The following is a 7,480-nucleotide window of genomic DNA, read 5'->3' as shown; positions in this document are numbered from 1 at the left end:
CGGAGATCCTTAGCAGCTGCTCCTCAAACGTGAAGCACTCCACCGGTATCCACCAAGAAAACGACGTTAAGGAGGAGGAGGTGGTAGAGAGAATTAGGTTTTCTAAAAACTTTTTGGGTTCGGGTTAAAATAAAAATAGGGTTTATAATAGTATATTTATAGGCAAAATTTTCAGCTGAAATTTTCCCATAAAATATTATTATTATTAACCCATTTATTATTCTCATTAATAATTAAAACACCTTTTAATTATTAATCCTTTTTCTAAACACTTTAGAAATAATTCTCTCTCTTGATTTAATTTCCAAAAATTAAATTCTTAATTAATAATATTAAGAACTTTTCTTAATTAATTTATAATCAATTAAATCTCATTTAATCAATTATTAAATTTGCCAATTAATTATTTATTTCATAAATAAATAATTATCAGCCATTATTAATTAATAATCCACCATAAAATCATTCTCTTTTTATGGTGTGACCCTGTAGGTTCAATATTAAGCCGGTAGTAGAAATAAATAATAATAAAATTATTTTATCATTATTTATATAAATTCTCTAATTTATTAAATATGATTAATTAATTAATCATATTTATTCTACATCGTGAGGGATACTTCTCAGCATATCGCGACTATCCGGATAATATGAATTCACTGCTTAGAATACCAAGAACCTATTCAGTGAATAGTTACCGTACAATAAACTCCTTCTACCCTATAATGTCCTGATTAAATACAAGGCATGGATCTTGTGTCAAGCCTATCTAATTTAATCACTTGCTTACCATTTACTATGCTTAGTTCTATGCAAATTAGAAACTCCTTTCTAATTTTATTCACTCTGGCCAGAGATTCCTGAACTAGCATAAGTGGATCAGCCTTGAACATTCGCTTAGTTCACTGGAAGGGGTAGATCCTTTATTGATCATACACTATCTTCGTGTACAAATTCCTATACCCAGTAGAGCCCTAATAATTGTCCCTGGAGACTAAGAACTAAACCAAAGCATAGTTCAGTGTACACAAGATGACTATGATGACCTCAAGTCTAAGGATACTTGTACAACTATCACTATGTGAACAACTGCTGACACATGAGTGAACTCCATCAGTTGTTCAGCTGTGCGAGTCATGTTCAATGAACTTATTCTATAATAAGCACCTACATACTAACTATAGTGTCACCACACAAATGTCTATGAGAACATACATCCTTCATAATGAAGCAAGCATAGTATGTACCGATCTTTGCGGATTATTAATTACCAGTTAGTAATCCTATGATCAGGAACTATTTAAGTTTAGAGTTATCATCTTTTAGGTCTCACTATTATGATCTCATCATAATCCATAAAAAGCTTTACTCTAAACTATGGTATATCTTCTTTAAACACTTAAATAGATAGAGCCCGTAATAAAAACAAAACAAATCTTTTATTAATATCAATGAAATCAAAACAGATTACATAAAAAGTTATTCCTAAATCCTAAAACATGATTGGACTTAGGACATATTCCTTTCATAATGTGTACAATGATATGCATTTATCCTGATGTTTCGTATGCTTTGAGCATGACGAGCACAGACCAGTCTAATCCAGGTGAGGGTCACTGGATTATTTTCAAGAATATTCTTAAGTACTTAAAGAGGACTAAAGATTTATTTTTGGTATATGGAGAAGATAGGGAATTGGTTGTAAAGGGTTACACTGGTACTAGTTTCTTAACCTAATTTCTGGATAGACAAGGATGAATATGTATCTATGTCTGGTTTGTGTTTTATCTAAATATAAATTATGTTAGCTGAAATGGTTCACAGTAAGAACATTGATGATTCTATAATGGAAGCCGAATATATTGATACTTTTCGAAACAGCCAAGGAGACTGTTTAGGCATGTCCTTAGGTGATATCACCTTATTGATGAGATTAATGATCAAGGAGATATAAATGTAAAGTGCATATTAATAATAATGTTACAGACCCACTGACTAAGACTTTATCGCAATAGAAGCACGATGGTCATACTAGTTCCATGAGTATTAGATACATGGGTGATTGGTTCTAGTGCAAGTAGGAGATTGTTAGTGTTTGTGCCCTAGAGACAACACTATGATGTTTTAGTTAAAGAAATTTGGATTATTAATATTTATGCTCTATCGATTATTCCCTTTATACTTTATTAATTCTTAATTTACTACGATATAAATGTTAGATTAATACATGTCCTTGGAATATGATATGCAATTTTATATCTCTAAGCACGTGACTTAGAAATGAGATTATGATAATAGTATCAATATTCCTAAAGGTCCCTAGTCGAGTATTATTATTAAGGGACAATAATAATGCATTAAGACTAGTGTGTTTGTTGACTGATGATCACATCTCATTGATCATAGGTATAGTGATACTGAAGTCAAAGACTCAGGCAGATGTACATGTACATGGTGCTGGACAGACCCTATGTGAGATTCTACATGTCTGTTGTGTCATAAGTAATTCTCACAGTGATAATGATGTAATGGTCCTTAGACCTGAAGTCATTATATTTCTATACGAGAATTAATATACATTGATTCCATTAAAAGTTATCCTTGACCGGGTAATGATAAAAGTGGACATTGGGTATATTATGAATCGTATGAGAAATATGAATGATCTAGATGGGATTTAACCCTCCTATTTTAGGAATGATATTATTGGCCTCTTATGTGAGCTAGACTATGAAATGCGTGGCCACGCTCAAATGTTGATTTGATATGATAGTCTACTCATTGATCAAGGAAACTTGGATTAAACTATGATGAGGATGACATATTACATGCCTCTAGTTTAATCTATAATATTTGGTTAAAGGGATTATATCACATTGTACATTATTCACAAAAGGTTTAATCGATCACCGATTCAATTATTATTACTTGGGTAGCAATGATGTATTACTAGATGTCGCTCATTGTTTATGATTTTAAATTAGATTTTAAATTCGTTGCCAACGTAATAATAACCTGTAGGATCACACACTAAGGGTGCTTGAAGGATTATTAAATTTAAATTTGATTTAAATTATATTAAAGTAATTCGAATTATTTATAATATTAATTAAGTATGATTTAATTAATTAGATAAATATTGATATTCGAATTTACTAATATTAATTATGAAATTTATTTGTTAAATAATTAAGTGAGACTTAATTATAATACAAATAAGAATTTCGAATTAATAACAACTCCTAATTAGTTAAGAGTTATAATTCATTTTTCTACTCTCTATATAATATCTCTTGTGTGGCTGATTTTTTGGTGTGCAAGACTTTTACTAAAACCCTAGCCACCAAGAGAGAAGATGGAGAGAGCAAGAAGAAACGGGTTTATGCTAGTACACATCTAATCCTTGAGTTCAAGCATTCGTGTGGATACCGTTAGAGCGTAGATCGCGATAGCGGGATGCGTGGTGATTGAACAAGCTTTGGATCTCCATTAGTCAACCAATTGGTAAAGCTTCTTAAGGTAAAGAATTTGATCTACGAATTAAATATATGTTTTTCGCATGGATCCTGCGGTGGGTTTCAAAATTTTTGATTTTTTATGTTTTTAATTACTATTTCCGTTGCGTTTATGTGCTCGAAACCCAACAGTTTTAGCGGAGGAAGAAGTTCTTTTAGAAGAGGAGAAAGTTGAAGAAGAAGCTCTTGCTGCAATGGGTGAATCAGAAGCAAATACAAAGGCTTTGATGGACTACTCTCAGCCAAAAATCGATGTTATTCAGTCTAGCATTGTCAGACCAGCCATCGCGGTTAACACTTTTGAAATCAAGGCTAGCACGATTCAGATGGTGCAGAACTCAGTCCAGTTTGGGGGTTCTCCGACAGAAGATCCCAATATGCATATTAGAGATTTCATTGAGATCTGCGACACTTTTAAATTCAATAATGTCTCTGAAGATGCTATTAAGTTTAGGCTTTTTCCATTTTCTCTAAGGGATAAAGCTAAGTGTTGGTTGCATTCTCTACCACCGGGCTCCATCACCAAGTGGGAAGATCTTGCTCAGAAGTTTCTCACTAAATTCTTCCCTATGGCAAAGACAGCTGCAATTAGGAATGCTCTTACTCAATTTGCGCAGCAATCGGGAGAATCTTTGTGTGAAGCTTAGGATCGTTATAAGGAAATGCTGAGAAAGTGTCCTCATTATGGGATGCCTGACTGGATTATCATCAACTGCTTTTATAATGGTTTGGATGCGACTTCTAGACCCATGCTTGATGCAGCATCAGGTGGAGCCTTATGGGCTAAGAGCTATGATGAAGCTTATGATTTGATTGAACTGATGGCTGCTAATGAATACCAAAACCCTTCTCAGAGACTAACTCAAGGCAAAGTAGCGGGAATTCTGAAGGTAGATGCATCTACTACTATAGCTGCTCAGCTTAAGGCTTTGACGATGAAGGTGAATTCTTTGGCTAATTATGGAGTTAATCAGATCACTAGTGTCTGTGAGCTTTATGCTGGTGTGCATGAGACAGAGCAGTGTGCTATTTCTAGTGAAACAGCTCAGTTAGTGAGCAACTTTCAGAGGTCGCAGCAACCAGTTCCAGCCACCTATCATCCCAACAACCGCAATCATCCTAACTTCAGCTGCAGCAACACTCAGAATACAGTGCAACAGCCTTATCAGCAGTATGCAGCAAAGCAATACAACCCTCCTGATTTTTAGAAACCGCAATATGTACCAAGAAAACAACTCCAACTATAACAATCTAATTAAAAGTATGAATTAGAGGAGTTGAGGCTTATGTGCAAGAGCCAAGCAGTTTCTATTAAGACCTTGGAAAATCAAATTGGACAGATTGCCAATGCCTTGCTGAATTGACAACCTGGTACACTCCCTAGTGACACAGAAGTTCCAGGAAAGAAGGAAGTAAAAGAGTAGGTTAAGGCAATTACATTGAGGTCTGTGAAGGTTTCAAATCCCGAAAAATCTCAAGTTCGAGAAACTGAAGATGTGGTTGAAGAAGTGTAGAAGGAAGTAGAAGTGGAATCAAGGAAGAAAATTGTGGAACACATTCCTCCTGAGGGTAATACAGAGGAGAAACAGATCTATCCTCCACCTCCTTTTCCAAAGAGGCTGCAGAAGCAAAAGTTGGATAAGCAGTTTGCGAAGTTTCTGGAGGTGTTCAAGAAACTTCATATCAACATACCTTTCGCTGAAGCTCTTGAACATATTCCTAGCTATGAGAAGTTTATGAAATGTATTCTCTCTCAGAAAGTGAGGCTCGATGAAATAGAGACAGTTGCTCTCACGGAGGAATGCAGTGTCGTGCTGCAACAGAAGTTGCCTCCGAAACTTAAAGATCCTGGAAGCTTCACTATTCCATGTACCATCGGAAAAGTGTCATTTGACAAATGCTTATGTGACTTGGGGGCTAGCATCAATTTGATGCCTTTGTCTATCTTCAAGAAGTTGGACTTACCTGATCCAAAGCCTACTTATATGACCTTGCTGTTGGCCGATCGCTCTATTACATATTCACGAGGCATTGTGGAGGATGTCTTGGTCAGTGTGGACAAACTCATCTTTCCTGCTGATTTAGTAATTCTTCATTTCGAGGAGGATAAGAAGATTCCCATAATCTTGGGAAGACCATTCTTGGCTACGGGCCGGACCTTGATTGATGTGCAAAAGGGTGAGCTCACTATGTGAGTACTGGATCAGGATATGACTTTTAATGTGTTCAATGCCATAAAATTCTCTACTGATAATGAGGAGTGCTTAAAAGTGGAGTTGGTCGATTTTGTGGCTACTTCAGAACTTGATCAAATGCTAAGGTCTGATGCCTTAGAGAAGGCCTTGTTGGGGAATTCAGATAGTGAAGACGATGAAGGTGATGAGCAGTTGTAGTATTTGAATGCTTCTCCTTGGAAGTGAAGGCTAGATATGCCGTTTGAATCTCTTGGATTGGAAGCTCCTACACTCGAGCTCCTACACTCGAGCTCCTACACTCGAGCTCCTACACTCGAGCTTCCCTCAAGCCATCTATTGAGGAAGCTCCTACACTCGAGCTTAAACCATTTCCTGAACACTTAAGGTATGTATTTTTAGGTGATGTATCTACTTTTCCTGTTATTATTGCATCTGACCTTTCAGGTAGTGATGAGGAAAAGCTCTTGAGGATTCTGAGAGAGTTCAAATCGGCAATTGGATGGACTATAGCAAATATCAAGGGAATCAGCCCTTCTTATTGTTTGCATAAAATTCTGCTAGAGGAAGGAAGTAAGCCGACTGTTGAGCAACAGAGAAGGCTTAATCTGATCATGAAAGAAGTTGTGAGGAAGGAAATTCTCAAGTGGCTAGATGTAGGGATCATCTACCCTATTTCTGACAGTTCTTGGGTGTCCAGTTCAGTGTGTGCCGAAGAAAAGAGGCATCATAGTTATTGCTAATGAGAAGAATGAGCTCATTCCTACTCGAACAGTCATGGGGTGGAGAGTTTGCATGGATTAGAGGAAGCTGAACAAAGCCACAAGGAAGGATCACTTCCCTCTTTCTTTTATTGATCAGATGCTTGACAGGTTGGCTGATCATGAGTACTATTATCTTTTGGATGGCTATTCGGGTTATAATCAGATTTGTATCGCTCTAGAGGATCAGGAAAAGACTACCTTCACTTGTTCGTTTGGTACTTTTGCATTTAGAAGAGTTTCTTTTGGTTTGTGTGGTGTGATAATCACATATTTTTGCATAATTCTATACCTATTTATTGCTTGCTTTCATATTTTAAATAAATTAATTTGTTGCATTCTCATCATTTTTAGATATTTGGAAAAATGAGAAATGTGAAGAAAAAAGGAGAAAAGGGCAAAAATGGAAGAAATATAATGTCACCAAGCAACTTGAACAAAAATCCAAAAGAAAGAGTTGGTGGAAATAAAGGGTCAAGATCAACAAAACACACCTCTCACTTGGACGGCCAAGATTCACCCAACTCTACCCTAAACCCTACTTTTTAGATATAAATACCCCCTTCCCCCTTGTATTCATCACCTTATCTTTATCTTAGTTTACCCTAAATTTAGTAGTAGCCTCTATTTTTAATTTTTAGATCTAGTTTTCATTTCCATTGCAGTAGCTCTCAAAAGTTGTAAACACTCTCTTTCAATTAATGAAGTTCAATTCTTTTTATTATATTGCATCTTCTTCCCAAATTTTATGTTCTTAGTTCTTGTTAATTTCACTTGGGTAATGATATCTTTCAAAATCATGCAAGTTGTATACTTGTAGATTTGAAAGGAGCCCTTTAAATTTAGAAATTTTTCTTAATTTGATGTCCTAGTTCCACTTTCAAATAGTGTTAAATTTGGTACCTATTTTTGTTGCAGTTTCCGGTGAAATTTAATTTCCCGGCGCTAGCCTTCTCAGGCACAACCTCGATTTATGTTTTGAGTCAGCTTTTGTTTTCTTTCTTTTATAAAT

The 7,480-nt window shown here is 35.6% G+C and overlaps 1 non-coding gene across 1 annotated transcript; it reads right to left on the bottom strand.

Annotated features, from left to right (window-relative positions):
- Positions 1-4,099: 4,099 nt before the first annotated feature.
- Positions 4,100-4,206, bottom strand: LOC141709266 (small nucleolar RNA R71). The gene has a single exon (XR_012569852.1). It is a non-coding gene; the product is annotated as a small nucleolar RNA R71 (small nucleolar RNA).
- Between the last annotated feature and the right edge of the window lie 3,274 nt (positions 4,207-7,480).

This window comes from Apium graveolens, chromosome 2 (assembly GCF_009905375.1).
Source record: "Apium graveolens cultivar Ventura chromosome 2, ASM990537v1, whole genome shotgun sequence".
Lineage (NCBI taxonomy): Eukaryota > Viridiplantae > Streptophyta > Magnoliopsida > Apiales > Apiaceae > Apium > Apium graveolens.
The sequence above is the reverse complement of the archived record's forward strand: the minus strand, read 5'-3'. Positions and strand labels throughout refer to the sequence as shown.